The sequence below is a fragment of the Erinaceus europaeus genome, chromosome 15 (genome assembly GCF_950295315.1).
Source record: "Erinaceus europaeus chromosome 15, mEriEur2.1, whole genome shotgun sequence".
NCBI classification, from domain to species: domain Eukaryota; kingdom Metazoa; phylum Chordata; class Mammalia; order Eulipotyphla; family Erinaceidae; genus Erinaceus; species Erinaceus europaeus.
Genome location: NC_080176.1, coordinates 94,203,480 through 94,209,729, shown reverse-complemented (window position 1 = coordinate 94,209,729; position 6,250 = coordinate 94,203,480).

Here is a 6,250-nt window from a genome sequence, read left to right as displayed (position 1 = left end):
TTCTCCCCTTCCCCTCTCCGTTTCTCTTTGTACTATTAAATGAAAAGGGGTTGGGGGAAAGAGGGAAAAGGTTGACAGCCAGCAGTGACTGGAGATAGATCAGTGATGCCGGAGGGAGAGAGGTAGCTGACGGAGCACGCGGTGCACCATGCCTAGCCAGTAAGCTCCTTCCGTCCTTTTTTGCCTCCAGGGTTATCACTGGGGCTCAGTGCCTGCACTATGAATCCACTGCTCCTGGAGGCCATCCCCCCATTTCTTTCTAATTTTTATTGGATAGGACAGAGAGAAATTGAGAGAGGAAGGGAAGACAGAGAGGAGGAGAGAAAGACAGAGCCCTGCAGGGCTGCTTCACCACTCATAAAGTGGACCCTCCCGTGGGTGGGGAGCCAGGGGCTCAAGCCCAGGTCTTTGCACTTATCCATGTGTGACACCACCCGGCACCCACTAGTTTGTTTTTAAATTTCTTTATTGGGGGATTAATGCTTTACAGTCGACAGTAAATACAGTCGTTTGTACATGCATAACATTCCCCAGTTTTCCATATAACAATACAATCCTCACTAGGTCCTCTGTCATCCTTTTTGGACCTGTATTCTCCCCCTCCCACAAACCCCAGAGTCTTTTATTTTGGTGCAATATGCCAATTCCAGTTCAGGCTCTACTTGTGTTTTCTCTTCTGATCTTGTCTTTCAACTTCTGTCTGAGAGTCAGATCATCCCATATTCATCCTTCTGTTTCTGACCTATTTCACTTGACATGATTCCTCCCAGGTCTATCCAAGATCAGCTGAAAACGGTGAAGTCACCATTTTTCATAGCTGAATAGTATTCCATTGTGTCTAGACCACAGTTTTCTTAGCCACTCATCTGTTGTTGGACACCTCGGTTGCTTCCAGGTTTTGGCTATTACAAATTGTGTGGCTGTGAACACAGGTGTACACAGATCTCTCTGGATGGATGTGTTTGGTGTTTTTTGTTTCATTTTTTTTTAAACTTAGAAATAATATCTTTATTTATTGGATAGACACAGCCAGAAATTGAAAGGAAAGGAGATGATAGAGAGAGAGAGAGAGAGAGAGAGAGAGAGAGAGAGAGAGAGAGAGAAGGGGCCAGGTGGTGGCACACCTGGTTAAAAACACATGTTACAGGAGTCGGGCAGTAGCCCAGCAGGTTAAGCGCATGTGGCACAAAGCGCAAGAACCAGCATAAGGATCCTGTTTCGAACTCCCAGCTCCCCACCTGCAGGGGAATCACTTCACACCCGGTTGTCCTTCCTTCCTTTGTCCTCTTCCCTCTCAGAGAAGACAAACAGCATCTGACTTGCTCTGCTGTTTCCAGAATCTCTTCCCTCTCTGTGATGGGGCAAAACTCAACGTTCTTGGTCACAAAAGCTCTGGGTCTCAGTGGAACTGGGGTTCAGAGCCCTCTGGTCATCTTCCCCAGTCATTTCCCCCTCTGGGAGTCTGAACCATAATTCTCTTTGTGGTGGGAGAAGGTGGGAGTTTTTTTTTAATTTTTAAAATTCATTTATAAAATAGAAAATATCAACAAAACAACAGGATAAGAGCAGTACAATTCCACACAGTTCCCACCACCAGTGTTTTGTCCCTTCCCCTCCACTGGAAGCTTCCCTGTTCTTTATCCCTCTGGGAGCAGGGACCCAGATTCTCTATGAGGAGCAGAAGGTGGGAGCTCTGGCTTCTGTCATGGCTTCTCTGCTGGACATGGGTGTTGGCAGGTGGATCCACACCCCCAGCCTGTGTCTGTCTGTCTGTCCCTAGTGGGGCAGGGCTCTGGGGAGGGGAGGCTCCAGGACACATGGGTGAGGGCGTCTGCCCAGGGAGGGTAGGGTGGAGTCATGGTAGTGTCTGCAACTTGGTGGCTTAAAAGCATTAAGATACAGAGATGTTATTTTCTTTTTCTTTTTTTTTTTTAAAAATATATTTATGTATTCCCTTTTGTTGGCCTTGTTGTTTTATTGCTGTAGTATTTATTATTGATGTCATTGTTGTTGGACAGGACAGAGAGAAATGGAAAGAGGAGGGGAAGACAGAGAGGGGGAGAGAAAGACAGACACCTGCAGACCTGCTTCACTGCCTGTGAAACGACTCCCCTGCAGGTGGGGAGCCAGGGGCTTGAACCCAGATCCTTACACCGGTCCTTGTGCTTTGTGCCACATGTGCTTAACCTGCTGCGCTACTACCTGACTCCCCAGTTTTTAAAAATTTTTATTAGTTATTTAATAATGATTAAGAAGACTGAAAGATCACAGGGCTACAATTCCACACAGTTCCCACCACCAGAGTCCCTGTCCCATCCCCTCCACTGGAAGCTTCCCTGTTCTTTATCCCTCTGGGATCCTGGACCCAAATTCTCTATGGGGAGCAGAAGGTGGGAGGTCTGGCTTCTGTCATTGATTCTCCGCTGGACATGGGTGTTGGCAGGTGGATCCACACCCCCAGCCTGTGTGATGTATTTCTGGCTGGTGCTGCCACTGTCACCTTACTGCAGGGTGGTTGACACCTCTGGGTCACACTTATCATACCCCCATGTCCTCCCCACTCAGGTGTGTCCCACATGCACAGCACTGCTCACCACCATACCTTCTTCCTGTTCATTGTATTTCAGAGAGAGAGAGAGTTGAGGGAAAAAAAAAAAGACAGAGCTCTGTCTGTAGAGCTTCCCCTGTGCCATTTGTGGTGCTCCTATGCGGTACTGGGGCCTTGAGCATGGAAAGGTATGTGGCCCTGCTGTCTCTCTGTTGAGGTGGGGGGATTAAGATTTAGTCACTTAGAGTAAACTCTTTGTTTAAGAGGAAAAATGACGTGTTTGCATCTCTATAAGTTGGGCCTTTGGAAAAGTCATAATGTGTCTTCCTATGCAGAAGTGTGCTGTGACTTTTCCGACGGCCCAGCATCATCTATTGTTGGTCTGCTTCTAAATTCTGCTTCTAAGACCCCTTCTGTTTCATTGGTTTAATACCTCCCTGCTTAACACTGTGATCTATTTACATAACCACTGTTAACTAAGCACCGCCCTGCCTCCAGGGCATTGGTTTAATCCTCACTGGTTCCAGCTTTTTCCTTCTCCCCACCCCCTATCCTATGTACATCCTCTTTGGACCTGACTCTTCCACCTCAGGATAGACAAGGACAGGATTGTGATTAGAGATAGCTTAGACTGCGCTGCGTTCCACATGAATAAAGACTGAACTGCGTACCACTCAGCCATGAGTCCCCGGTCGTCTCTCTCTCTCCCGCCCACGAAGCTAGCCCGACAGTCTATAGCTTCTTTCCCACTAAAATGGAAACACAGATGTGTGTCTAAACCCTAGAAGGCATTTACACAAATCACTTGACAGTGATTCTCTTTGAGAGAGGGAGGGTGAGTTTTTCTCAATTTATTTTTAAAAGATTGTATTAGTGATTTAATAGTGCTGTTCAAAATGATAAGGTAACAGAGGCATGATTCCACCCCATTCCCTCCACCAGGGTCTGTGTCCCCTTTCCCTCCACTGGACACTGCAGTGGTTCCCCCAAGGCCACAGGCTGACTATACATGCCTCCCCCTCTCACCCTTTCTCCCTTCCTCTCTCTCCCCCCTCTTTCCATATATATGTATGCATATTTCTTTTCTTTCTTTTTTTATGCCCATTTTTATTCACCTCGATGTTTCTGCTTTCTAAGTCACACTTACTCCTTTTACTACTTCCCATTGTCCTTCCCTTTTCTTCTTGGGAAGAGTGAATATTTAATTTATAAATTGAACTCTGCTGTGCACATTTATTTATTATTATTATTTTTGCCTCCAGGGTTATCGCTGGGGCTTGGTGCGTGCACTACAAAGCCACTGCTCCTGGTAGCCATTCCCCCCCATTGTTATTGTTGTTACTATTACTGTTGTTGTTGGATAGGACAGAGAGAAATTGAGAGAGGAGTGGTCCAGGAGGTGGCACAGTGGATAAGGCATTAGACTCTCAAGCATGAGGTCCTGAGTTCAATCCCCGACAGCACGTGTACCAGAGTGATGTCTGGTTCTTTCTCTCTCCTATCATTTCTCATGACTAAATAAATAAAATCTTTAAAAAAAAAGAAATGGAGAGAGGAGGGGAAGATAGAGAGTGAGAGAGAAAGAAAGACACCGGCAGACCTGCTTCACTGCTTGCAAAGTGACTCCCCTGCAGGTGGGGAGCTGGGGGCTTGAACCAGGATCCTTGCTCAGGGTCCTTGCACTTTGTGCTCTGTGAGCCTAATCGGTGTGGCACCGCTCGGGCCCTGTGCACATTTCTGATGTAATGCCTAGGCGTGGTGACGAATAAAATTGGAACATTTAAAGTTCAATGCCTTCAAGGTTCCCAACAGCCAGTCTTCAAACTTTCCCAGAGAGTCTTATTTTGACTGTTACATTTAATAAGATTATGGGCCAAAGGCTTGGAAACAAGAACCCCCCCACCACCACCCCCACCCCCACATCTATAAAAATCCAGGTTATTTTTGCTCTGCCCCTTAGGATGGGCTGCTCTGGGAGCCAGGCCTGGGTGCTCATGGTCTCAAAGCGAGTCCTTGCCCCCCCCCCACCGCTGGGCCCCGGGGACATTGAGGGTGGCTTCCCCGTGACGGGCCTGCTCAGAGATCTTTGTCTCTGTGTCTCTGCACTCTGTGTGGAGGCAGTGGCCAGGGTGGGCGAGGGGAAGGCTCAGATCCAGCCTCCTGCTCAATCTGCTAAATGTTTCAGATTTCAAGAGCCTAAAGATTCGCGGATATGACCATGACTGGAGGGACCTGACATTGTGCCCAGTGTGGCCCCCTTCCACCAGGCTTCACCTCATCACTCGTGGTGAGCAGATGCGGCTCTGAATAGCAGTGCCTGACATGCCTTCAGCACTCTTTCTCTGCGCACAGGGGCCTGTTTCTGGGGCTGCTGTGGCAGAGCTGGCCAGACTGGAAAGGCTTCTCCGGAGACCTATTCTTTCCCTCTCCCTCCCTCTCTTCTCTCTTTCTTTCTGGATCCTGGGTCTTCACAGGTGTGATATTCCTGTTCCCAGACTGTTGTTTCATTGAGTAGAGAGACAGAGTGAGAAAGAGAAAGACAAAAAGAAAGAGAAAAAAATACAGACAGACTGACAGGGGAAACATCACACGCTGGAGCTTCCTCTGGTGCTGTGGCATCTCCTACACAGCACCAGGGGCTCAAACCTTTGCTAAACTCACTGAAAAGCACACATCCTCTGCAGCGAGCGGTTTCTCTGGTTGCTGGAAAGTTTCCAGGGACAGACAGAAAACAGACAAGTAAGCTTTGTCAGACACATTCAAGTAAGCTCTCTTGCTAGCTCCCTACCCTGGTTTACAGTGCCTAAAGATGAAGTGTGTATGCTATTTCAACTGCCACAGATTGTGGAATTAGGAATTTCTATTAAAAAAAAAAATCCAGATGCAGCTGTTGGACACAGTGGGTCAGAAAACCTCCTGAGATTGGCATTGATCTCTTTTCTTCTCCCTTGCCCTCTCCCTCTTCCCTCTCTTCTCTTCTCCTTTCTTTCTTTCTTTTTTTTTTTCTATTCTCCTTCTACAACCACCCCACCACCACCACTTTCGGACTCCTGAAGAGACACTTGCTTCCCCCGCCTGAGCAGAGACTGTACCGCAGAAAGCTGTGGGGATCCTGTGGGCCAGAGAGGGGCTGTGACTCAGCACATCTGGGCTCCACTGTCCCTGGACGAGAGCATTTCTGGGCCGTGCGGACACACACCTGCGTCCGGTCGTGCCTCTCGCTCAGGGAGACTGTTCTCCAAAGCTTCCCAGGACCATCACGCCTCCCACAGGGACCCATAATCCGGAGGGCTTGAGGGGGACCGGAAGCACCGTGCTGTAACTTGATTAAGTTCCCTCAGGTTGATGAAGAGCTTTCTAGCATCAACAGGGCTGCTCCTGGTGCTGCCTCCGGGTCCTTGCCGGCTCATCAAGCGGCCTGACGTGGGTTTTTTGCACAACACGAAGGGCTGAGCTGGCGGAGAGGCTGTGGGGGTCCACAGCTGACAGAGCAGCTGGGCCAGAAGACAGAATAGAAGGCTTGCCTCCAACTGAGACACAGCCAGAAGGTTACAGACGTGCTTCCAGGAAACAACAGACATGTGGGAGGTTCGGAGAAGAGCTGTCCCTCATTGGACCGTCAACCCTTCATCCATCCATCACTCGCCATCAATTCACATTTATTCATCCATTCGTTTGTCCATCTGTCTGTCCATTCCTCAC